The following is a 26,978-nucleotide window of genomic DNA, read 5'->3' as shown; positions in this document are numbered from 1 at the left end:
TTTCCACCACCACAAACTTTTTGCCAGTGGTACTTTATTGGGCTCTCTCAGTATGATGCAACAAACCACACACTGTTACCTGCAGCTCCCCAGGGACATAGATTTGAGCTGTGACTGAGCAATAGAGTAGAGGTCCCTAGGAATGCCTATTGGCCCTGAGCAATGAAGATCACATTTCTGTAAATGTCCTCTCTTATCAGTTTTATCTCCTTCCCTTCAATGGCTCCATCTTTTTTTTTTTTTGTCCTCAAAATTTGTGTGCATCATTTCCTGTTCTTAATCCTGTTCAAAGCTGTTCTTAACCACTAAACCTTAGGAATTTCAAACTCCCTTGCAGCCCAAGGTTCTACCTTGAACGCGGAGAGCATTCAAACATAAGACCGAGGGAGAACTGGGTTTTAACACCCCTTCACCTCTTGCCATTGTGTACATTTTGGTGGGTGAGGTGGGGTGCCCCCTTCAACATTACACACACACACACTCAGATGTAACTCTCACTCCCCCTGGGTCGGCAAATATTTTAATAGGCCCCTTTGAACAGATGTGACCTGCAGATTTATGCGATGACCCCATCGGAAATAATTTGGGATTTGGGGGAGAAGACTGCCTTCCTCTCCAGGAGAGCCTTTATTGTGTACTCCCTAGTTAATGAGCCTCTGGGCCTCAAACTGGGAGAGTTATTATCCATGTCGGCAAGGCTGGAAGAAGAGAGCAGTAAGTAGCCAACTTCTCGGGCCCCGGGGCCATCAGCCTTAACTTTCTCTTGGCCCGAGGGCAGAGGTAGAAGAACCCGGCCGGGGTCCACTCCGGTTCCCCAGCGGGTTTGCCCCGAGGAGAAAAGCAATCAATCTTGTCTGCGGCTTTGGTGCGCCTAACACTTCCTGCAGTGATTTGCAGCCGGCCTAGAGCTTGCGGGCTTCCCATTGGCTCGCGGGCCTACGCCCTGCAGCCTGGGGGCGGGGCCAGGGGGCCTGGCTGGGGCTGGGCGGGGCGGAGGGTCCGTAAATTTAACTTCAAGTGCTCCCTTCTTGGGGGTCCCGCGTCTCGCCGAACTTTTTCTTTTAAGAACAGGCGGATGTCAGTGACAAGTTAATAGCTCTCGCTGCGCTCCAAGGTTAAACAGAACCTCATTTGTGCCCGGAGTCTCCTTCTACCGACCTGCCGGAGGCCGCCTGGGCAGGCACTCAACTAGCGAAGGTGCCTAGTGACATGGTACTTGCGGCTTCTTAGCTTCCGTCTCGCTGGGTTTTGGCCGGGTTCCCCAGACAGGTGTCCACCCGCCCCGGTCCCGGCTCGGGCCCCGGCCCCAGTCCCGACCTCTCCACACCCGGGGCGCGGGGTCCTGAGCGCCTCACCGCACGTTCCAGCGCACCCAGGGATCTTTCACAGAACACTCTTCCACACACCTAACTGCAGCATGCGCACACCCCAACCCCCTCTCTCCCTCACACAAACACTCACTCACGCACCCCTGCTTCCTCACACACTCACTCATCCCTGCCTCCTTTCACACATTCACCCTAGTTTCTTATTACACACCCTCAGGCCTCTCACACGCACTGCATTTGTCCATCTCTAACGTGTGCACACTCGTTTCGCATTCTACCTTAGGCATCAGCCCGCGCCCTACGTAGGCCCCTCGCGCCGGCAGATTGCGGGAAGCAGGCAGAACCCCTTCCTCCCTGTCCCTCCACGGTCCTCCACCTCTCCTCCAGTTGCCCTGCCCAGACTTCAAAGGAGACTTGGCTGTTGGAGGCCCGCCTCCCGGGGTCTCCTCTGGCCCGGAAGCAGACCTGCAGGCCTGGGGCAGCCGGCGGGGAGAGCGCCCGGCGGGGTTGCCGGGGCCAGGGACAGTGTGCGTCCCGCAGGTCTCTCGCGTGGCTGAGCGGGCTCCGGGAGCCAAGCTCGGCAGTGTCCACGCGCCGCGGCAGGTCCGGGAGCGGACCACGGGCCCACCCGGGACGAAGCCCCGGGCGCCCAGGCTGACCCGCCATTGGCCTCGCAGGCGCGGGTCGGCCGAGGGGTCCTCGTTTTCACCGCTAGTGAAACCTTGGCGATGAATGCGGACTCCTGGTGCCTGCCTTCCTCTCCTAGAGAAAATGAGTCTTCCCTGAAGCTTAAACCATATTTCCTTCCTTCTTTTCTCCCTCCCTTTTGGACACCCCTTAATGACAGGCTCTAATCCTCGGATCGGAACTGGTACTTCTGCCTGGAAGACTGGGCCGGCTTTGCCATTCCTCTCAGCGGTCCCGAAAAGCCAATCCGTTCTGAGCTACACTGATGGCGGGGCTGGAGGAGGAGGGCTACTTTCAACTTCTGGCACCACCTGGGTGGTCGCCATAAAGAGTAAGATTCCTTTACAACTATTATTCTCCACAACTTTATAAAGGCTACTTTGCATAGAATACTTAAAGTAGCTCAAATAGTCTATTTTGGCATTGATCTTGCAGGGGTATAATAACTAGTATACCTATGTTCAACAGGACTATGAGGTGTTTGGTTTTTTTTTTTTAAAACACCGAGTACCTTTATTTTCCAGAAAGAGATGCTCGAAAGAGTGATTTGTGAAATCTAGACGCTGTTAAAAAAATAAATAAAATCACTGTGATTTACATGAGAAATTAGGAGATAGTAATTTCTACGACAGGTATGCTTAAGATGATGTCCAGATTTATGTTTGTTAGTGAGTTTTTTGTTACCTCCTGATGCTGAGAGTTTCTGAGAGTCTACATCCAACCTTAAAATCAGGGAGGCCAAGGTGAAAATCAGTTCAGAATTAATCTAGCTATCTTTGTCTTGATAAGATAGGTGCCCACATAACCCTGAGTGCTTTCACATTGCATTCCAGGCCTGTTTCCAGATCCCAGGCTAAGATTTTTTTTAGTATAGGGGTGTCATACTCAGCAGAATGGCTCTAGAACCTAGTGCAGACTAATAACTACCGCATTCAGTTATGGTGAATTCAACTGACCTAGCTTTTTTAATGAAGCTGTGCAAACACTTGATCAGATGCACTTAAAATATTGTATAAAATTTTCTGAGAAGATAAAAAATGAAAGAGGAGGGAGGAGGGAATCCCCCCAAATAATTTCACACCCTTTGAAAGAAAGTTAGATTTAGATCTTTAAAGCTAAACCAGACAGACCCTACACATCAAAGGGAGAACACAGAAGCCCTAAAACCATCATTAAATACCTCAGGTTTATATTGTTTTCCAGACTAACAATGCCAACTTCCCTTAATATGTAACATTCTCTCACTTTGAATTGTCTTTATGACTTTTCTGACCCACCTTCAAACTCTACATGTAAGTGCTGAGCTGTGAACACAGGGCTAAACTGGATGCAGATTGTTCAATTGTAGAAAATGGCAACATTTTTAGTTAGAGAACTTTTATCCCATTTAAGGAAGGGCAAGGGTTAACATAACCAGATTAGCTTTTTAGAGCAATTGTTGACAATATGGAAGCATACTTAATCTTAAGTGCAGAGAAACTCTGTGACAGAGCATTAATGAACATAATAGATCCTCCCGTATATTGTTAACAATATAGACATTGTTTATTCAACAATAAATTTTTGATATATACCCATTTCACACATGTAGATATTTTAACTGCTGTGTAGTATTCCCTTAAATAGCTATTGCAGAATTTTTTTATCCTCACACATAGACATTTAGAGGGTCTTTTTTCTATTAAATAGAAATAATATAATAATGCCCTTGTAGTATTTTCATGTTTACTCATGAGAGTGTTTCTCTAACTTTTGTCCCTAGAAATTAAATGGTTGGGCTGTAGGGTTACATATCTTCATCTTTATTAGATATTGCCAAATTGTTCTTCAAAATGATTATAACTATCTGCTCTATTAACTGTGTCAGACACAGACTTCCTACATTCTCAGCAATACCTGGTGTTATCAAACTTTTCTACTTTTCCTTCCAACCTCATGGATACGAAATGACATGTCATTTTCTTAATTACTCAATTCAAATATTTAAAACCTCTAAAACAGCATTGGCTAATAGAAAGTTCTGTGATGGTGGAAATGTTTTCTCTTTCATGGATTTCTTTCTACTTTAGTTAGTCCTCTAAACTAGAATTAATTTTCCTAACAAAGGAAATCTGATTATGTCAACCCAACAACTTTAAAATATGGCAAATGCTGCAAAAGTTTAGATTACTTATAGCTATTGCCTATAGGCTACACAAAATTACAAAGCTTATCAGTCAAGGATTTTACACTTAACCCTTCCCTGTAGATCAACTTTATCTTCAGTCCCTCATCCTACAAGCTCTATGCTGAACCTTTCATTCATCTCTACATACACCGTATGCTGGCTTGTCTCTACAGGACTCTCAGCTTGTTAGACTTTTTCTTTTCTCCCCTACTAGTCATGCTTCTTTACCTGTGTGTTCCCCCTACAAGACTGAATTTTATGAGGACAAAAGTGTTTTTCTTGTTCATTTCCTTTTTGTTTTTCTAGTACCTACCTTAGTGCAAGCCAAATAGCTGAGGCCCAGTAATGAATATTTGCATACATTAATGAATGAGTTGTTCTAGGAAGAAAAGGTGGCCTGAAGAAGTAAAATTCAAAATACAGTATTATAACTTTAAAATAATTGCCCTCTGTCTTTGTTTTCTTTGGATGGCTATAACAAAATATCATAGGCTGGCTGGTTTATAAACAACAAATATTTATTTCTCACAGTTCCGGAGGCTGGGAAGTCCAAAATCAAGGCATTGGCAGATTTGGTGACTGTGCTTTCTGGTTCATATATGCTGGTCTTTTCATAATAACCTTACATGGTGGAAGGGGCCCTCTCCCTTTGGCCTCTTTTTTCAGGGCACTAATGCAATTTATGGGGGCTCCACTTTCATAACCAATTCACCTCCCAAAAGTGAGTAGTAGCATCACACTAGGCATTAAGTTTCAACATATGAATTTTAGAGGAGCACAAACATTCAAGACCATTGCATACTCTATCAACTGTAAGCTATGGGTATTTTGAAATAAGTGCTTCTTACATTGATTTGTATTTGACTAACCTTTTTTGTTATGGGTTAGTTTGCTCCTGTTAATATAATGAAGAAAAAACTCACAACCTCTCAGAAAGAGAGGAGAGAAAGAATGGGGTGGAAAAAATATTTGAAGAAATAATAACCCCAAACTCCCCACATTTGGTTATAAGAACCATAAAACAAACAAAATTGACCTACATGTCCAAGAAATTCTGCAATCGTAAACAAGATAAATACAAGGAAAACCACATTTCAGCACATTATAGTCAAACTCCTGAAAACCAAAGACAAAGAGAGAAAAATTTAAAAAACAGCCAGACTGGGGAGAGGACATTATGTACAGGGGAATGATAAAAATGATGGCTAACCTTTCATCAGAAATAATGAGGACATAAAATGAGCATATATTACTTTTATAATATTAAGGGAGGAGGAAATGAATAAGGAAGAGGTAGGAAAGAATAACGGTGGGGCAGCCAAACAGAAAGTGAACTTCTGGGTGCTTTAAGTGGATTTGAGGGTGCCTCATATTACCAGCTTGGCTACTCTACCTAATCTAGAGAACATAAAGGAAGTAGCATGTAGGAAACCCTACCCTCAAGGAGCTAATAATGTCACAAGTAGCGTCTGATTAGTTAAATAAGGTCAAAGAAAGAAGAGACAGAAGTAAGCTAGAGTAGCTGTACAAGGCTGGAAGGGGGCAGGTGGAAGGAAAGATTAATCTGTACTTGAAGAATACAGTCAAATTGGGATAGAGATGGCACTCAGCATAGGAGACCAGCACCAGCAAAGGTAGAGGAGGCGGCAAGGTACTTGCAGGAATCTGACCTAGATGGAAGCGGGCAGGGAGGACTGAATGAAAAGAGAAGGGACAACCATGCCTTATTTTCTCCCATACTTTTGATTATCTGTGTGGAGCTATGGGTATAGGATAGGGAGTAAATGTTGAGGCTCTGAAGTCAGACCACATAAATCCAAATTCTCTTTAATACTAGCCAGCTGCCAAGGCAAAGCGCTAAATCTCTTGTTTTTTTTTCCAGTTTCTTAACTTATAAATAGATAATAAGACTATTTGTATCACAGGAATGTAGTGAAGATTGAATGCAAAAATATGGGTAAAGCTCTTAGAACAGTGCCTAGAATATAGTAAATGTTTAGTAATGTTTGTTATTATTACTAAATAGGGGGATGGTTATTATTGTTAGAGTGGTATTAGCTAATGCAAAAGTGTTTGTTCCAAACAAGGGCTAAAGTACATTCAGGTCAGCTGGCAAATAAAGACTATAAGAAGTCGACCCACAAAAACAGAGGCTACATCTAAAGCAATCTTGTCACCTGTTAGTCACTACTTTCCTTCAGATGGTATGAGACCTACAGAGCAACAGTAGCTCATTGGAGAAGAGGTTGAAAGTATTGATCTCAGGAGAAATCTTTAAAGATGGGAGACCTTAAACCTAACTCAAGTGAAGACATGTAATTTAAACATCACTTGAAAACAAGTATATAAACCCAGATTTGTTGCTTAGCATAATAACCTCTAAGCAAGAAAATAAACTCTTATGGACTTTGTAAATGAAGACTTTAAAATAAAAAAATGACCAGTTACTATAATTGGATTCACCAATTACTATAAAATGTCTATTTTCACCTACAGAGCCATGACCGAAACAGAGAAAATTTTCATTTTATACTCTTTTGTGGGAGAAAACAAATATCCCTCTTGAATGAATGCTGTATAACCTGAGGCTGCATGTGAGAGTTTAAAGGACTTTATACCCCCTGCAGTGGCAGAATCTACCCATCTTCAAGTTCCATGTGGTTGATGGGCTGTCTCCAAAGTCATTAATGTCCTTGAAGTTACTAATGGGTGTTTTTTAGCTAAGAGCTCTAGCTCAGGACATCCGCCAGCCAAATAAGAATTTGAACCAGGGAAGAGGATTTACTTCTCTGGTTACCATCATATTATAGAAGGATTAACTTGTACTTTTGAGCTGCCTCATGTTCATCCAAATGATATCCATCTAGCTTCAAGAGATTTTACCTATTTTTTAAATATATGTCATTCTACACAGGAATCCCTGGTTGGGAGATATAATAAGTTGTGGTACTTTCTGGAAGAACCATAATTGACTTAAGTGAAAAGTAAATTAAAATGTCTACATAAGTGGGAAAGGTCAGCTTCTGGGACTTTATGGAGTCTGGAGTGAATATAAAATCTTTGGTCTAGAGGTTTAACTGATTTCTCTCTCATTTTATTAGCTGAATGGGCATTTAAGCCATTCCAGGGTTTTGAGAACTGATCCTATTTCTAAGCCATAGCTAAATAAGTGGTAAATTTTATACTGAATTATGCTTTCAACTTATTTGTGGAAGTGTTTGGAGACAAAGGGAATAAATGGTATACTAGTCAAAATCAAAATCAAATGATCACTTTCCATGAGACTTTGAAGATATACAAAGTGCATTATGCAAATAAATACACCTCACCTTTTGAAGTCCAATGTAGGACAAATCTATTACCAACATCTCTCAAGCCTCTTCTACCAGAACTGCATATGCTATGTGAAAGTTTTACCAGGTACAGGAGAGAGGAAGTGATTGATAAACACACACTTGCAATGGACACAATGACCTTTTGTATAGGGCTGCTACTTTTGTTAGCCCCAAAGCTAAATAGATTGAATAATTTTGATAAAAAAGCAACCACATGAACTAGTATAAAGAAAAAAAACTAATAAGATTCTGGTGAAACACACTACTATAAAAATTTTGAGACATCGGCCAAGATGGAGGCATAGATAACTACACTTTACCTCCTCACTCAACCAAAAGAAGGATAAGAACAAATTTAAAAACAAAAATATCCAGAACTTCCAGAAAATGGAACTGTGTGGAAGTCTGACAACCAAGGAATTAAAGAAGAAACATTCATCCAGACTGGTAGGAGTAGGGAGACGGACAGCTAGGATGCAGAGGACTTGGGCAAGGCAGTGGCTGGAGGACTGGGCAATCCCACATTTGCATGCAGATAAAACGGGAGGAACAACTGAGGAGTGAGACAGACCGTGCAACCCAAGGTTCCAGTGCGGGGGAAATAAAGCCTCAAAACCTCTGGCCTTAAAATTCTGTGGGGGTTGCAGTAGCAGGAGAAACTCCGAGCCTCACAGGAGATTTCGTTGGAGAGACCCACAGGGTCCTAGAATGTACACAAACCCACCCACCCAGGAATCAGCACCAGAAGGGCCCAATTGGCCTGTGGGTAGCAGAGGAAGTGACTAAAAGCCCTCCAAGAGCTAAGCAAGTAGCACTGTTCCCTCTCAGACCCCTCCTCCACATACAGTGGTACAACGCAGTGGTAGTTTGCCCTGCCCTGGTGAATACCTAAGGCTCTACCTTTTACAATGTAACAGGCATGTCAGTCAAAGAAATATGACCCAAATGAAAGAACAGAGCAAAACTCCAAAAATAGAACTAACCAATGAAGAGACAGCCATCCTATCAGATGCAGAGTTCAAAACACTAGTATTCAAGATGCTTACAGAAATGCTTGAATATGGTCATAAAATAGAGGAAAAAGTGAAGGCTATGCAAAGTGAAATAAAGAAAAATATACAGGGAACCCACAGTAAAGGGAAGGAAACTGAGACTCAAATCAATGATTTGGAGCAGAAGGAAGAAATAAACATTCAACCAGAACAGAATGAAGAAACAAGTATTCAAAAAAATGAGGAGGGGCTTAGAAACCTCCAGGACAACTTTAAACATTCCAACATCTGAATCGTAAGGGTGCCAGAAGGAAAAGAGGAAGAGCAAGAAATGGAAAACTTATCTGAAAAAATAATGGAGAGCTTCCCCAATCTGACAAAGGAAATAGACTTCCAGGAAGTCCAGGAAGTTCAGAGAGTACCAAAGAAGTTGGACCCAAGGAAGCATACACCAAGGCACATCATAATTACATTAGCTAAGATTAAAGATAAGGAGAGAATCTTAAAAGCAGCAAGAAAAAAGGAGACACTTACGTACAAAGGAGTTCCCATAAGACTATTAGCTGACTTATCAAAAGAAATCTTGCAGGCAAGAAGGGACTGGCAAGAAGTATTCAAAGAGATAAAAAGCAAGGACCTACAACCTAGATTACTCTATCCAGCAAAGCTATCATTTAGAATGGAAGGACAGATAAAGTGCTTCCCAGACAAGATAAAGCTAAAGGAGTTCATCAGTAAGCCATTACTATATGAAATGTTAAAGGGACTTATATAAGAAAAAGTAGATGATCAAAAATATGAACAGTAAAATGACAACAAACTCATAACTATTAACAACTGAACCTGCAAAAAAAAAAACAAACTAAGCAAACAACTAGAAAAGGAACAATCACAGAAATGGAGATCACTTGGAGGTTTATCAGTGGAGAGGTGGGTAGGATGGGGGAAAGGTACAGGGAATAAGAAGCATAAATGGTAGGTACAAAATAGGGGGAGGGTAAGAATAGTATATAGGAAATGGAGAAACCAAAAAACTTATATATATGAACCATGGATGTGAACTAAGGGGGACAGGAGTGCGGGAGCAGGGGGGTATAGGGCAGTAGGGGATAAAGGGGAGGAAAAAATGGGACAACTGTAATAGCATAATAATAAATATATTTTTAAAGAATGTTTAAAATTTTTTGAATTGTCAAGAGTTTCATGTATTCTCCTCTTGGATTGTAGGCTGAAATGTTATGAAATCTGGTCACATGATGAATTTGTTGATGCCTTGGCAAACATGAGTTCTCCTCTTATTTCCCAGGAATCTTTTGGGATTAGTTGGCCCCCAACCTAAATGATGCCATCGTGATTGTATTCTTTGGGGAGCACCACGGAAATGAGCCAGGCTCGTTTTGGCACCATACCTGAATCTCAGCTTCCTAGTTTCTCGTTCTTTCTCTTATCTCTTAGGAGGCTTGGCAATCTTACATGCTCTATAGTGTCCTTACAGAAGCCTGTCTTGGTAGTGCTATCCCAGGAATTCCGTCATCAGTCTTTCAGTACTTGTTGCGGTAGAGCCCAACACAGGTGACAGGGACATATGGGGGCATAGGTGTTGAGAAACAAACAACCTTCAGCAGCCCGTGGGACCCTCTCCAATGTCAATATCATGCTTCCCCTTGTGAGCTGGTAGGCATGAAACTTTTATTTTGCTGCAAAACATAAATGCTTACTTGATATTTAAACTGCCTCTCATTTTGGGCATTCACGGCCCCTGTGATTTAGATATGAAAAGTTTTATTTCTGAATTCTTTCTGCTTTATTGTAATTGCTTGAATCTACTTAACAGCCATATTTCCAGAGACAGGCTGTATAGTAAAGTCCACTCTCCTCCCCTAATGCATGTGCAGCCCTTTCTTTATTCAAGAGCCTAATCTCCACCTTACACAGGCAAACTTCTCACTTTCAGTGCTTTTAGAAAACACAGGGTATTTGTCTTTATGTAAAACGATGTCAGGCATCTGAGCCTTTAATGGATTTTGAGACTCTGCAATTCTTTGGGTAGATGAAGGGTGCTGTTCTGTGAAGTAATGCTTTGAATCCTTAAGGTAAGAATTTTAATGAGAAACAACTGTCAAAGAAGCTTATTTTCTGAATTTATACCACAGTTTTATTTTGAAAAATGAATTTTTGCTGAAACTGGCCAGTTTTGACCAAGATAGGGGAAAGGGGCTGTTTTAAGTGTCTGAGCAATACTGAAAAATAAGTGAACACTCTAAAAGAGAAAGGACATGCTCTCTCTAGTGAAGAAACAGGAGAACTTTCAGCCATCCCTCTAGGCCTGTGTTTTTCCTGCTCTGCAGCACTCTTGTAAATTTGTAAATTTGCCACAGCTTACTTGTAAATTTGCCAGGGTGGCAGGGACGCATGACTCTTAGCTGGGAGGCCTGCCAGCTATCAGAAGCCCCCAACTCTTAGAAGGGAGGAGGGGGAGGGTGTCCAGAGACCACCTCAGGTTGTATTTATTTGGGGGGATACTTGCTGGTACTGATAGCAGATCTCCCTAGACAAATGTAGCCCACATTGGAAGAATGTCTTGGTGAGAATTCCATCAACTCCCCAGTATCAGATCTAACACCTTATAAAATAAATCCTTACATTATAACAAAAGTAAGTACAGCCTTCCTATCTGGCCTTACATGTCACCCGATCTTTCAGGTTCTCCTGTGCCTGAATCCATCTCACCAGAAACCCCTTGTTTATTCTCAGTAAGCAGAAACCCATAATTCTTATGCATTTTATCGATTTTCCCTCTGTTCACAAATCTGCCTTCATTCCTCTTCATTCCTGGTTACCTCATTGTCCCTCAGCCTCTAAATAATCATCTCACACCCACAAGTCAGACAGATTAATGTCCCTATTTCCCAAGGTGTGTGTTTGGTCTGACTCCAGCTGACCACTGGGATTTTGAGCAAAGACCTTTCCCTGAGGGAAACTCCCTCCCTTTTTGTACTAAATTTATGCATATTCCTGATCCTCAGTCTGAGCCTGAAAAAAAATCTATTTAACTTTCCAAATATTTCTGAGAAGAAACCTAACACTCTCTTATCATACTAAAACCTCCCTTGAACCTTTGAACCCTGTAAGGGAGTATAGACCCTCTTAAAAATTTGGAATGATTTGTGTTGCATTATTAGGGAATTTTAAATCAATATCTCTCAACCTGGGTGATTCAATCAGTGGGTTACTAAACTAAGTATAGATGAGATGAGCTGGCTTCCTCCTCTCCTTTGCCATGCCCACTGAACTTACCACCTAGGATCTGCCATAATAGGAACTCAGAAGAGTGAAGCAAATGTGTTGGTGGTGGCTGAGAGATGGGCTTAGGGAAACAAAGAGGTAAGGAAGTGTTTTGTCTTCTTGAGGAAAGCAGGGGAGAGAGAAGCAATTCTAGAATAGACTGCTACCATAACTGGTATTTTAGAGATGCTATTCCAGCTGACATAGTTTTGTTGGGCAGTCAGAGTGACATGCTTCTTCTTTACAAAAAAAAAAGTTACTCTTTGTCAGTTTAAGAATAGTTTTCAGAGAAAAAATTGTCTAAACATGTTTTAGTTTTGTTGGCATCTATGATGCTGCAGGATCACATTCATGTCACAACATTCACCACATTCATGACTTTTATTTAGAGAAATGCCAGAGATGAATAGTAGCAGCACATCTACATAGGGAGAATTCAATGTCAAAATACCTAGGGCAGTGTACCTCTGTCATGCCCCCTTGTTATCTTCTCCTCTCTTCCCTCCTTCTCTCCTTTTTCCCCTCCCTTTTTCTCTCTCTCCCTCCCCTGAGAAAGAATCTTCCTTTCTCATGTCCTCTGTGCTGACTGACACAAGGGATTGTGCCATGCTTACTCTGGTGAAGGTAAGTGGGAAGCATCAGCATAGCCCAGCTATCTCCATACATGGGAGAGAAGAGTTCCTTACAATACTAGTATTGATAGAGATGTCATTTAATGTAGCCACAACAAATGATTAATCAAATTTGTGTCTGTACATAGCTTTACCTTAAATTCAGGCACCCATTTTACCTTCCTTGCATCTATTTAATAAAGTAGCTATGTCATCTGAAAAAAAAACATAGGTTTTTGAAACATGAATTTAAGAGTAATGTCAGAATAAAGGAGATGAAGCATGTGCAGTTTTTCTAATAGAGGATTCAAATAATCAAATTGAGTAGGTTTCGAGTCTTCTTTTTTCTAAATTATCCATTTCATGGTAGTTTGAACTTTTCAAGATGGCTGCTCTGAGATCTCCCATCACACATATACTTCTTGCAACATGATGTTGACAGTCCTCTGACACAGAGGAGCAGTTTGTGTCCACTCCTCTGAGAGGGTCTGTGACTATGACACAAGTGACATTATGTGACTTCCAAGGCTAGCCATAGAAAGGGATTGACCTAGTTTCTACTTGGTTTCCTTAAGACACTTGCTCTTGGAACCCTGTCACTATGCTGTGAAGAAGCCAAGCAGCCACAGGGAGAAGCCACATGTAGGTACTCTAGCTGACAATACAGCTGTGGTCCTACCTGTCACCCTACATCACTCACCAGTCGTGTGTGATTGAGCCGTCAGATGATTTCAGCCTCTAGGAGTCATCCTCAACATCTGAGTCACCTAGCTCCTGCTTAAAACAAATATATACTTGTATATTTATTGTTGTAGGCCATGAAATTTGGGGTATTTTCTTATGCAGCAATAGTTATTTCCAACCCAGGACTCTTTCCTCCCAATGGGAGTTTTCTGTTGGTTTATAAATATTACATAAAACATTCACATATAATGAAAGCATCTGAATCAGAATCTCGATTTCTTAAGATTTAGCACCAGGAAAAAGTGAAAGTCCCATGTAAAATGAGTATCATGGACTAAGAAAAAGAAGTATAAGAGCAAATGCAGCTATCATTAATAATGCTGCAAAGGTTCTCATTCCTGGGTACCTATAACACCATCCAGTGTACTAAAGCAGAGATGAACTGGGAAATGTTTTTTGAGAGAGGTAGTTGGTTTCGAGGGAACTGAAGAAAGAAGAATAGACAGGCTAGCAGAATGTGGCATGAGCTAAGTCATGGACTTGGGATGAGTCTGGTATCCCAGAATTTCAGAATCTCAAGATTCTAAGAGGCCAATTAGATTTGTTCTAATTTACCACTCAGGTTGAATTCCTGAGTCTCTCCATCTGCAATGTATCAGAAAAGTTATTGTCTAGTGTCTGTTTAAATGTTTCTGATGCAAGGGAGAACCAACTTAACATCCTGAAGAAGTTAGTTATTAGAGACTTCTTCCTTAGGTTAATCTAAAATCATCTCCCTGCAACTTTTATCTTTTGGTTTTATTGTGAGGTTGCATCTTTTGTTGGAGGTTTGATTTTAAAGCCAATGTGAGGCAACAATTGCCTATGATCAAACTTGGTCTTGAAAGTCTCTATTGCTCAGTGCGCAGGAGAGCACTTTAATAGTCATTAGAATTATGATTTCTCAGCCAGCATTCCCTCCAGGGTTGAAATTGATCACTGTTTCTTTGGTTGAGAACCAAAGTAGTTGGCTTGTGTATAGGAGAAATATGGATTAAAAAATACGTATTTTTCAAGGCTAGAGTCCCACTCAGACTGGGGAAATGCTCATACTCTGAGAGGCAAAAGGATCCTGAGATGGGATTTTCACACTTCTTGTTTCCTGCTCATTTGGGGTCATAGTTGTATTCATAAAGTAGACTAAGTAGAGGAGCCAGCTGTTTAGATTGTACAGGGTGAGGCAAAAGTAGGTTTATGGTTGTTTATATGGAAAATAATATAATAAATAATAAATAAGAATATAAGAATAAACTGAATTTCATGTACTCTCAACTGTAAAGCTACTTTTGCCTCACCCCATATTTTTCCCTTAAAAATATGATTATTTTCTCAGATTTCATATAACTGAATTTGTGTTCATTAAACACATATATGACATAACATCACTGTCGGCCTGTTTACTAAAGCTACAAAAGGCAAGTGTAATATCTTCTCCATGAAATCCTTTAAAGACAATTATTAGAACTCTTGAGACTGCTCCACATGAGACATCAACATTCCTTCAGATGTTTCTCATATTCATTTTGAGGCCATCACTCTCTTATATTTCTTCTCCAAACATGCCTCCTTAAGTATAAATCCCAGAACTGATCAGACCGTCCACGTGCAATTAGGTCAGTATAGTATAGAGAGGCGGACATACATATTGTTCTAAATACTGACTTGTTACCCCAAAATTACATTTGGGTTGTTGACAACCATGTCCCGTTGTTGAATTATATTACCAAAATCCGAAGTGTTTTTAAAAATTGCAAAATAGTCAAACATGTAGGAGATAAAATAGCAGACACCCATAACTCATCAACAAGATCAACAGATGTTAGCTTGCCTCTTTCTTTATATGTGTTTTTATTTGCCCAGGTCTCCCACCTGCTGTATTTTACACATATATAACCACACTATGAAGAGTTACTGATTCAATAACTATTTATTGAATTCCTACTATGTCCTCTTTGATCTTAATATTACAATTCAAATGTATTATATATTATCTCAGCATCACATTATTCACAAATTTGATTCAGGGCTCTCTTCATGCACATTTGTTACAACAATGAATGGGATAGGGTTGATGACAGAATCCTGTGACCCACCATTAATGACAATCTTCTAGACTGACTGAAGCACTACTGTATTTCTGTGACCCTGTGCCTTTGTTTATGTTGGTCCTTCTGCCTGGCATAGCTTCTTACCTCCTTCCTTTATCTGACTAACTTACTACATTAATGAACCCTTTGAGACCCAGTGTTACCTGCTCCAGGAATCCGTTCCTCCTCATTACCTTCTCAGTTATATGCTCCACCTTCGAACATTTCTTTATCACACCGCCAGTGCCCTATTGTAATCACTGGTACTTATCTGTTTCCCCCCATCTTTAAGTTCTTTAATAGCAAAATGTCCACATATTTATTTTTATATTCTTAACCTTTTTCAGTGTGCCAGAACTTAAAAAGTGCTAGCTCATAGGAAGTACCCAAAAATGCTTGTTAAATAAACATGTAAGAATAAAACAATTTAGTCAAATATTTCTTCCTTATTTTTACAGGAATACTTTCCACAATATCCCCAATAGATCATCACGTCTAACCGCAGAGAATTTGCTAGCCCACAGGACAACCCATTCCTTATTTAAATGGTTCTGGATTTTGAAAGTCTTTTCTCATATTAAACCCCAAATCTGTTTCCTGTACCAACACTGTAAGTTCTTATTATAAATAAGTTGAGTCTCTTTTCTGAATGTCCAGGATTCTTTTACGGCACTCACTTGGGTAACTAAGTAGTTATTAGTGAGTATGTTTTACATATAGCTAACAGAGCTGAAGAAATTATTTCAGTGCTCAGGACTGAGGCAGTTTCTGTGGCATCCCATTAAGGATTTCTACCCTGAATTCTTTCCAGAAGCTAATTGGGGCTGTGAAGACCACAGAGCACAGGTGTTCCATGTTCTATACAGCTCACATTCCTATGTAAACATGCCGCTACTTTCTCGAGCATTGCAAACTCCTGGGTGGTCTAAGGGCTGTCTTCAAAGGGAAACAAGTTAGAATTTTCTCAGATTGCTAATCATTTGAGGACCTGGTTAACATACAACTAGACTATATTCTGGAATCTCTATTTATTGAGTCCATGAGTTCGCACCTGAGGGAAACCTAAGTGACTAACTGTGGCCCCAAACATGATGGAACAGCCAAAGGGTTGTAGGGAAAACAAAATTTAAAGAAACAGGTAACTTCTGTACTTGGATCAGTGCCTTTCTATAAGTTCTTGATCGTAACTGTTACTTAACAAGGCAGAAGCAATTGACATTATCTCCTGGATATATGGAAGCAAAACATTTCCTTAAAATTTAGATTTTCCCCCATAGGTTGTAGGTTTTTCAAAATGGTGATAACAGAGCATTCATTATTCTCTTCATAGAGAATGTCGGTGATTCTTGTGTGCCAGGCGCTATGATGGGAGCTTCACAGAACTTACCTCATGTAACCCTCATAATAACCCTGGAAAATGAGTGTTATCTCCATTTTATAAATGAGGCACCAGAGGATCAAGAAAATTAAGAAACCTGTTCAATGTTTCAGAATTACTAAATTTCATAAATAATTTAAATCCTGATGGTTCTTACTCCAAGGTCCATGGGCTTTACACGAGGTCATATTGCCCTTCGTGGGCTTCACTACATGATCTTACATTTGGAATTGAACTCTGCCTTCATTTCCTGATCCTGTATTCCTGGATAACCCTTTATATTTGCATGAGGTCAGATACCACCCTCTTAGGACGAAGTTATAACATACTTGCCTTATTACCCAGACTGTATCTAATTCTGTTTTACAATGTTGCCCTTAAGAATATGCAGGAAACATGAAGATGATTGCATGAATATCTTCTAGCTTTTCTCTTTTAGCTCATTTGGGTTGGCAAGAGGGGAGGGGTAGGAAGGGGTAATCTGTAGTTAATAGGGCCCAAGAGAAGTATTTGGTAAAAAATTTAGTATTTGAAAAAACACATTGAGTCGTTTGGACTGAGAAGCCTGGGATAGCTTTTGTTGGTATTGATTATGAACATTTTCTTCACATTATTTGGCTTTTTCCTGCCATCTATCCCCATGCCCCATGCATCGCAGCAGATGATTTAGACCAGTGTTTGCCCAAATCTGACCCACTGCCTATTTTTGTAAATAGAATTTTAATGGAACACAGCCAGACTGACTCATTTATATATTGTCTGTAGCTGTTTTTATACTAGTAAGGCAGAGTGAAGTCATTGCAACAGAGACTGTATGGCCCACAAAGCCTAAAATATTTACTTTCTGGACCTTTACTGAAACATTTTGCTGACTCCTGCTTTAAGAAGAACAAAAATATATGGATGTTGCAGTCCAGCAATGAATCTCTGTGTCTAGACTATGATGTGGAGGAATTTGGACTTGGATGGCTGAACTAGAACATCTTTAAAGGCTCTTCCAGCCCTGTACTTCAAGGATATAAAAATTCAGCATTATATACCTATATGATTTTTTTCTCATAAATAAAGTACATAAAGTGGGACCAAGATAGCAGATGTGAACTTGGAGTATAATGGGTATGTTAAAAACAGGCATTTCTGTTTTGTTAATTCTTACTATGCTGATGCTCAAATAGAGCAAATTATGTATCCAGCACATTAGTTAAATTTTGAATAGTCTCTAAAGACACTCAAGACTGGATATGTGGAACTGGGTCATGTCTGACTATATTGACATCAACGAGTATTTGAGAGAAGTCCATCTGCATAATTGTACTATTTTGCTTGTCGGTGTTTGTAAAATATTATTCATATCTTCGATGAAAACTCCCTCCAGTCATGGAAGCTTGTAATTATGTAAATGTTTTATTAATTTATTTATTGACCATCAACCTTATGCATGCTGCTACATGAAACAATAGAGGAAATGCAGTCTCTGCCCTGGAGGATCATGTTGCTTGGTTCTTGGACTCTCTCCCCATGCCTCAGGACCTGTTATAATGTTTTGGCTATTTTTAAGGTATTTCCAAATAAGTAAGATGCATGTTTGAAAAATTATGTATAATGTCAGGGGCCCAAATCTTTGAGACCCAATGCCTGTCGGGTTTTTTTCTGTATGCTTGGGAACATTGGCTGCATTTTAATTAGAAAACCCATGTTTTGAAATTACAGTTTTTTTAAGCCTCCTATATTCTCTGTAGATCTTCATTTGGCTTGCTGGTTAGTCACCTGGTCTTTTAACTTGGACCAGACATTCTGTGAATACATGAAGGATGTCAAAAGTAGATGTTTACAGACAGCTGATCCCTGATGTATTGCTTGAATTAATCACGTACAAATATTTTAGAATATTTCTAGCATCTATGCTAGAAAATAAAGACTGAGTTCATGTTTTTCCCTACTGTTTTTAAAATCAAACCAGACTTATCTGAATAATACAACAGAAAGTATACAAATACCTGTAGAATTTAGAATGATTTGCATAGGGAGAAAAATATCTTATGATTTGAAAATTGAAAAAAGGTTTATCTTGGAAAGAAAAAAACATCCTGCCAGAGAAAACTTTTGTTTTTCATGTGCGGACATTAGGGATGGATTGTTGGCATGACCCAACAGGAGGTCAGAGCTGTCTGCACATTACACTCGCTAACTGTCATTGTGAACTCGTTGATAGGATGTTTTGTAATTGTTCTCAAGTCAGCCAATATATGAATAGTTTGTCTTCTGAGTCAGTAAAGAGCTGAATTTTCATCACGTATTTCAGTATTTCCTCTCTTTTCTTCACCTATGTATCTAATAAAATCTTTCTTTACATTAGCTACCTAGAAAGTATTCATCAATGAATGACTACCCTGTTTCAATTAGCTCATTAGTATATCTACTGAGAATCTCCCTCATCCTCTGAAAATTGCATGAAATTAGACTTATAGGCAAGAAAATCTGGGGAGAAAATTTATAAGTTTTAAAGTTATTTAAAAGAAAACTTTTGTAATGGTTCTAGATAAATTCATTAAAGTTATTTCACATAATGTGTCAGTTAAAATAATTAGCTCAATGACCAACTTGGTCACTTAATGACTTATAATTTTTTCACAAGTAATAAATTAACAGGAATTTGTGTTTCAGTCAGGCTGCTCAATATACAGCTTACTTTGGGGAGAGACAATTTCTTTGAAAATTCTGGTGTCAGGCATGTCACCAGTCTCAATAATTTTTTGAACACAGTATGGCGAGTTTTTATCTTCCATTATATTTTCAACTGAGTCTATTGCTTTTCTCACTTCTCATATTTTTTTTCTTGACCCAGAAAGGAAGGAGTTGGATTACAAGCAATTCACTGATGAATGTTCTTGTATATGAATAGGGAGGGGTCTTTGTGTGCATGTGATAATGAATGCCTGCAGTGATGTAATGAGAGTGTGAGGGTGCCTGGTGGCTTTAAGCTTGGATTTTTTTTCAAGCAATTCTGCTAATAACTACAAAGCAACAAGTCCTTTGTGAATCATTAATATTGGGAAAGTAGTCTTTTGACAAATTTGTTCTTTGATGAATTGGTAGTCAATGACTTGTATTTTGGATGGTTGTCTATACATTGGTCTACTAATGAAATCATCTTCCTTGCCCAAGAAAGACTCACTTATGTGGACTGCCAAAAACAGTCTCATCTAAAAGCAGGTGAATGAAGCTTTTGCCATATTTTCCAGCTCTATAGGCTTTCCTACAGTAAGTTATTGCACTCCATGTAAATGAAAAGTGTCTTTTGGGAGGATGTGGCGGACCTTTTAGTAATAACTAAAATATTTCAATGTGGTAGCATTAAAAATAAGTCTTTATTTTAATTACTAAATTACTCATAACTCCTAGCAGGAGGTAAATGAGTTGTCTATGTATAACAGGAAGGCAGAAAGAAGAAGGGTATATGTAGAAAAAACATTTAAATCTGGAAGGTATAGAGGAAATAAATATGCCTGAGAAAAATGGCACAGGGCCATTAGAGTTTGGTGGGTGCTTAAGTACATGGGTGTGTATTCTAGTATGAGGCAAAGAAAATTTATATGTATTAAAGATAGAAGGTCCACCCTCCCAAAACATTTAGCAGCAAATATTTGGCTACAGATATAGGCAGTTTCCAGGCTTGCTTTGTTGACCTCATCCTGCTCACATACCTCAGCAATTGAAATGAGTGGTGCAAGGACCATACGTAAGGCAGGGCATGGGTTCTGAAGTTTCAAGGACATTGGACAAAATTCATTCCACTAATGTTTTCAATGACAACCAGAGCCTGATGTCAAGAGGATACGAGAATTTACTATCCAAATAATGAAAGGTACTAGATGTCACTGCCAAGATATTGATCTACTTTCTTTTCTGTTAAAAGGATTCTGGCAGCCATGAGAGAAAAGTCTGTAGAGAAAAACTCAAATATCACTCTACCAAGGTTCCCTTTGCAATTTGTGTAAGATGTCTGGGGTTTTAAATAAAGCTTTCTGTTCTATAACTGTAAAAGTGTTAGATTTCTTATTCCAGGTATCAGTACAGAGCCTAGACTTCTCACCAACCTGTCTTCCTAACACAAAGGAACTAAACTTGAGATCCTTGGAAATTCTTCTGGGTATGAGTCTTTGTCTTTCCATTTCTTTTTTCTTTTGCCTCTTGTTTTTACTGGATTGAATCCATGCCTTTCTTCACTGAAGAAGGAGCTGTATCAGGCATAGGCGTTCAGGAAAAAGGTTTTTTTTCCACCTCCATAATTTAGGTAGCAACACAGACATCTGGCAGCAAGGAGTTATAGAAAACTCCTTTATTCCACCCCCCCGCCTTTAAAGGGAGCCATTACTTCAGGTAGAAGATATCAGCTAACATATTTCTGCAGGCATTGGGCTCTTTCAAGACCTCCATTGGTGATCAAACCAAATATTTAAAAGGACATTCCCGTAAACAAAAGCATGGTCTGCATTCACAAACCATTTTCAGTAAGATCTTTTTCCAGTCAAGATTCTGACCATCTGCTTGCCATCTTATATTTTTTAATATTATTCTGTCAAATACATGCTCTGTCAATGCAGGTAAAGGAATACTTGAAAAATCTGAACATACACAAATCAGTGGGTCCAGATGACATGAATCCTGAAGTCTGGAGGGAATTAGCTAATGCAGCTTTGCAAATAAGTACCCAAAACAGAGCAGCCTCACAATATTTTATCAAACCACCCTCCTTTCAGGAAGTACACAGGTAGTAAAATAAATACAATCAACATTGTCTTAGATTCGCCTGGCATAAACTGTTACCTTGGACAAGTTACTATTTACAAGGCCGCACATATGAGCTTACTCTACTACTTACTATAAAAGTAATGGGTAACATACCACCAAGAAAGAACAAAAAACAAAAAAGTTGCATGATGGTAGTTTACTAAAGGCTGTAGAGAAAATCTGTAATTTATTATTTACCAAGGGTGGCTTTTCAAGATCTAGAAAAGGATAAACCACATATAAGATGAAGCTGAGGGGTTCAAGGGAGAAATCTCAGAACTGTAAGCCAGAATGACCTCGGTTTTGACCTTAGTTACATCATGTGGCTATGCCACCACAGCCTTAGGCCTCATGAGGGCAAATGCTAGAAATCTGACTATCTCTTCTTTGCCTGTTGTGGTGAATTTAAAAATGCCTTCAAATTCTTTGGCACACCTCTCACTGAGAGGTAGGGTCTATGTCCCCTCTCCTAGCATCTGGGCTGCTTTATAACTATTCCAACCAACAGAGTAGAGTAGAAGTAATGCTATAACAGTCCCAGGCCCAGCCTCTAAGAGGGCTTCCACTGTGCTCTTTTGGGAAAAAACTACCATGTAACAAGTTGAACTACTGTAAGACCGCTGTGGTGTACGGAAGCCCAAACTTCTGACCCACAGAACCATGAGCTTGACAAAGCAGTTGTTGTTTCACGTCAGCACATGAGGGTGGTTTGTAGCAAGCAGTAGAACTGGCAGGTCTCCTTTTTCTTCAGGAAACCTTACCCCTCTTTCATTCTGTGTTTCTCTCTTTTCCTTTTCTTGTTTTTCTTTTTCTCCCTCTATTCCTTGCTACTTTCCCATTCTGCCATGCTAAGATACCTAAGCATATTTTTATGTTTGCTTTGTTTATAAATTAAGCAGGATTTCAGTACTATTTTTGTCCCCTTGTTCATTATTTTAGAAGGTGAGCTGTGCTTAAAAGTTTCTTTCAAAAAACAAAATTAGTAAATCATTATTTTAATGTAGACATTAAATAATTTTTGTTAGTGGCCTAGAACCTTTAAAAAAAGAATATTTAAATATGAAAAACTGGAAAGTACATGAGTGTCTAACGAAGTGATTAAACACTGTGCAGCTAATAAAGGTATGTTCTCCTGACTATATAGGAACTTTTACAACTGTCTCTGCCCTATCTCTGAATACACTCACCTTGTTTACTCTGACCCAGTTACAAAGGCCCTGGTGCTGTTTCTCAACCACACTACACATGTTCCCATGTCAGGGCCTTTGCATGTGCTGTTCCCTCTGCCTGGAAAATTTCAAGAAATGCACACAGCTTGCCCTTTTGCTTATTTCAGGCCTCTGCTTATCAATGTAACATTCCTTGAACATTTTATATATAGCATTGGACTCCTCTCCTTCCTGACATTCTTTATTTCCCTTACCCTGCTTTATTTTTCTTTTTAATGCTTATCAGTGTCCAATATATTGCAGATTTACTTATTTCTTCACTGTCCTCTCCCCCTGGAATAGCAGCTCCATGAAGTCTGAGACTTTGTGTGTTTTGTTCAGTGTCTACTCTCAGCATCTTTAAAATTGTTTAGCATATATTTATAGAATGACTCAAGAAAGCATGGTGTGCAGCTGAGATGCAATTAATTTCATCTGCTGCCAAGCTACTGACAATAAACACATCATTAAGAGAAAAGAACAGGTTATGAAATGGTATGGAGAGTTTATACATATGCTTTGAAAATGTGTAATAGTCTCAACTGGATGCATAACTAGAAAAGAGTCTCATTTTGCAAGCCATATGTAAAAATTAAAGAAAGCCTTGGTGCTCTGTCCTGGGTGACAGAACAGCACAGGGGTTCCTGAGAGAATGGCCTGGGCTTGGATGATAGGTGATGCAAGGAAGGAAAAGGAGGCAGAACATGGGCTGAGCCAGAACTAGAGGAAGCACTACTTTTCCTATCCAGTAGCTTTTTTTTCTCTTTCTTACAAACAAAATCCAGATTTCACTTGAACGTCCTTGCAGTTAGGAGACCATGTGAAAAGTGCTGGCTAATGAGAACTAAAGTGGAGATATCTGAAAAAAGCGTTTATTTTTCTGATATAGGTACTACCCTTTCCTGCTTTCCTCTTCTCTCTGCCTTAGAAAGATATGAGGCCTAGAGCTACAGCAATCAGTTATATTGCAACCATGAGGCACCAGGTATGAGTCAAAGACTTTCATGATAAATACAGAGAAATGGAGAGATAGAAAGAGCCAGGACCATCTTCATGCTGCTTTCTCCGTACTTCTCATTGTTGCAGCCAAACATGATCCTAACAGATACTTTGGGAGTTTAAAAACTGTTTATTTTCTTCTTTCATCTTACCATTTTTTTACAATGACCATATGCTACTTATATAATTAGAAAAAGTAATATGTGTGTGTATGTGTGTATATGTACTTGAGGACAGTTGTGAAAAAAAAAAATTTATTCTAAACCTGAGGCAAGAATTTTTTTTTCTTCCCCGGTCCACTTGTCCAAAGAAAGAGAGCCATATCGTGAGTTTCTGGACTAGCCATTCTCTGTTCTGTGGCCTCGTTTTATACACTGAGACAACTTCATATATGTGGTCAGTAGTTGATGCTGTGATCTCAGATTTCTTTGTAATGACTTCGTCTGGTGAACTGGCCCCTGACTGAGTGACACGGATTCTGGTTCTCTAGCTTAAAAACCTAAGACAGAAACAAACAAAAAAAAATTGTCTTCTTCCACTTGGCCTTATGCTAGCAGAATAAAATGAATTTAAAAAGAAAAGAACATATTCCCTTAGGCTAGGATCAGAAATGGGCTAATCAAGCCCCTCCCACCTCATCTTCTTTGTTTGTTTGCCTAGGCTCAGTCTCATTGCTGCTTATCCACTGTAGAGGAGGTTTTTCATGCAGACTTAGTCTCTCCAAAAGGGAAGAGTTTCCAGCTACACAGTCTACATACCACTCTGCTCCTCCTCCTGAAACATCTCTTGCAAGCATCACAGCTCAGCTGTGTGGGTCCAGATTCTTCCTACCTGAGGAATCTAAGCTGTTACAGTCCCCAGACCCTGATTTCTCCTTCAATTTACCTTGTTGAAAGTTGAGGAAGTCCAATAAATAATTTGCCTGTTTTCTTTTACATAAACTCTAGACCAAGCAAGAAATGACAAAAGAATAAGGCAACTAGGAATACAAAACACGTGTATTTTTACTGAAAAGGTGATGTTGTTGAATGTTTCCTCTATCAGCAATTTGGTTTCCACAACGACACATTTACCAACCCAGTCTCAGTTGACATTTGGCAACCATAGCTCCTTCCCCAAAAGAGGAATTACTCTTATAAAACTGTAACATGAAAAAGCAAAACAACATGCTATCTTATGGATTGGTGGTTCCCAAAAAATAAAATGAAAAGGAAGGCCAATGCATGCCTAGCTTCTCTTTCCAAACTCATGAGTCAGACAAAGGTACTCTTTTTCTTGTTCAAAGTTTCTGCTTAGCTCATTCCTGCCCTCCCACATTCTACCTAGGCCAAAGATGTCTGCTCCACTTACCCTGACGCATCAATAAACAACGTCCCCCACAACATGTTCAACTCCTCCCTGCAGGAAGCTCACTCCAGAGTGGTATTTTGTTATGATGGCAGATGCTCCAGTTCTCCTGCCCACTAGTCCATGGACAAAAGTTTAATCTCTTCCAGCTGTACCCATTCATCTATATACACTTTACATCAGTTGGGTCTCAGTCTTAAGATCTTACTCTAGATAAGTACTCTCTGGATTAGGAACATATGAAAAGACATATGGAGTCTCTCTGGCCAGCTCTGACTTCAAGAATTATGAAGGAGAAAACAGTTCTCTTTTTAATAACTTTGGAAATACAAAGTTTACTATCAGGTTCAGGGAAACACCATAGGTCCCAATCTGATTCTGCCATTTTCTCACTCTAAGACCTCTACACTTGGTTTAACCAAAGATTTGGTTTCCTTATTTATAGAAATGGAGTGTAATTCACATTATCCCTACCTGGCAGAACACTTTTTGTAAATTTTCCCAGAACAAGGCCCAACACCTAGGAGGTAATCAAGACATATTGCTTCTCATTTTCTACCTCTAATCCAATGAAAGGAAAGTCTCTCCCAGAGTTTTATGGTAGTCATTTTAAGTCTTTAGGTTCATCTAGCTTTTGAATAAGCCTGTTCTTTCTGTTAGTAGAAATTGTGCATCTTAAAGGGAAAAAAAGCTACTTTTTCTCCTTATTTCTTTCCAGATACTCTACTGAAGTCGAGCATAATCCACACAAAACAACAAAGAACAACAACAACAAAAAAAACAACCCACTGTGCAAAGTCAACACAGCAGTGTGGAATACAGTGAAACCCATTATGGACTGTGATGGGCCTTCCAAGGCCCATGTAACCTGGTGGGAACTGGTGGAGAGGACCATGAATCAATTTACTCTATTCTCAAGAATAAGAAGTAGCCTAAGCCACAGATCCTCTTTGGAAAGTTTTTTTCTAGGTTGGCAATGCTTTCTTACACTCACTATAAATAATTATGATCACTTGTCTGTGAATGAACAACTAGTAGGTACCTCCATGACTTACTCTTTGAATGCCCAGCTGCTAGCCTAAGGCCACAAGCAGCAGACATTATGCACTTTTACTGAATGAATAATCAGTCTAGGACCAAATATCTGATTCAAAGGGCACTAGGTGAAAAGCATCATGACAAACAGTGCTGTTACTGTGGTTATTTTCTGTAAGTCTATCTTATTTAAGAATAACTTCCCCTGTATGCCATAGGGAGAACTCTCTTTGAACAATGGTTCTGTGTGTCATATATTTTGTTATTGCTAGACTTCCAAGATATTTAATCACTTCTATTTGCAATGAATGTGCTAATCAGAAGAATGTCTCAAGTAAATTTGTGTATTTCCCCATTGGGTCACATTGTAATTTCAGAGATATTTTAATTTTATTCTAATCAAGGGACTTTAGTTTCAATGTGTTTGTCATTCTCTCAAGAAGATACATTCAGAATGTGTTTGTAATGTAAATTCTCACCCCCTAATTTATATGTTGTCAAGTTTGGGTTTTAGTATACTGTATTTGACTTTCTTAAAGCAGGGCACACCTGAATAAGCTTTGGGGATAAAAGGAATACAAAAAAAATTGTGAGCAAAACATCTGATATAGTTTTACTTGCAAAGTTCAAATTTTCTGAATGGGATCAAGATGGCATGGCTTGAAATGTGGCTGAAGGGAATAAGAGAAATATGGGAAATGTCTACATATCTGAAAGCAGTAGTGATGAAGGTCTTATACCATATTTCCTTGTGTATTTCTCCTTAGATATTTCCACACATGCACAAACACATTGAAGAAAGCACATGGAGAATTGCCCTGTCTCTTCCCTAGAATCATTACTGTCCCATACATTCTTCTGTTATGCGATAATGGCTACTCCTGCCAGCATTTACTTTTTAAAGTAGATTTTGCTTTGACTTTACCAAACAAGAAAAAGGATTGAATTTTAAAAGCAATGAAATTCTGCTTTCTACTGGGGGGGGGGACTGTCCTCAAAGCTCAC

General features: G+C 39.5%; 1 long non-coding RNA gene across 2 annotated transcripts; it reads left to right on the top strand.

Annotated features, from left to right (window-relative positions):
- The first annotated feature begins 1,006 nt into the window (after positions 1–1,006).
- On the top strand, positions 1,007–26,841 carry LOC123812869. 2 transcript variants are annotated; one of them, XR_006784632.1, is made up of 3 exons: positions 1,007–1,197; positions 2,176–2,346; positions 25,657–26,841. It is a non-coding gene; the product is annotated as an uncharacterized LOC123812869 (long non-coding RNA). The 2 variants fall into 2 exon arrangements; XR_006784631.1 differs by having other exon boundaries at positions 1,007–1,212.
- The last annotated feature ends 137 nt before the right edge of the window (positions 26,842–26,978 follow it).

The sequence above is a fragment of the Phyllostomus hastatus genome, unplaced genomic scaffold (assembly GCF_019186645.2).
Source record: "Phyllostomus hastatus isolate PE091 unplaced genomic scaffold, TTU_PhHast_1.1 phas_scaffold_93, whole genome shotgun sequence".
Classification (NCBI taxonomy): Eukaryota; Metazoa; Chordata; class Mammalia; order Chiroptera; family Phyllostomidae; genus Phyllostomus; species Phyllostomus hastatus.
The sequence above is the reverse complement of the archived record's forward strand: the minus strand, read 5'-3'. Positions and strand labels throughout refer to the sequence as shown.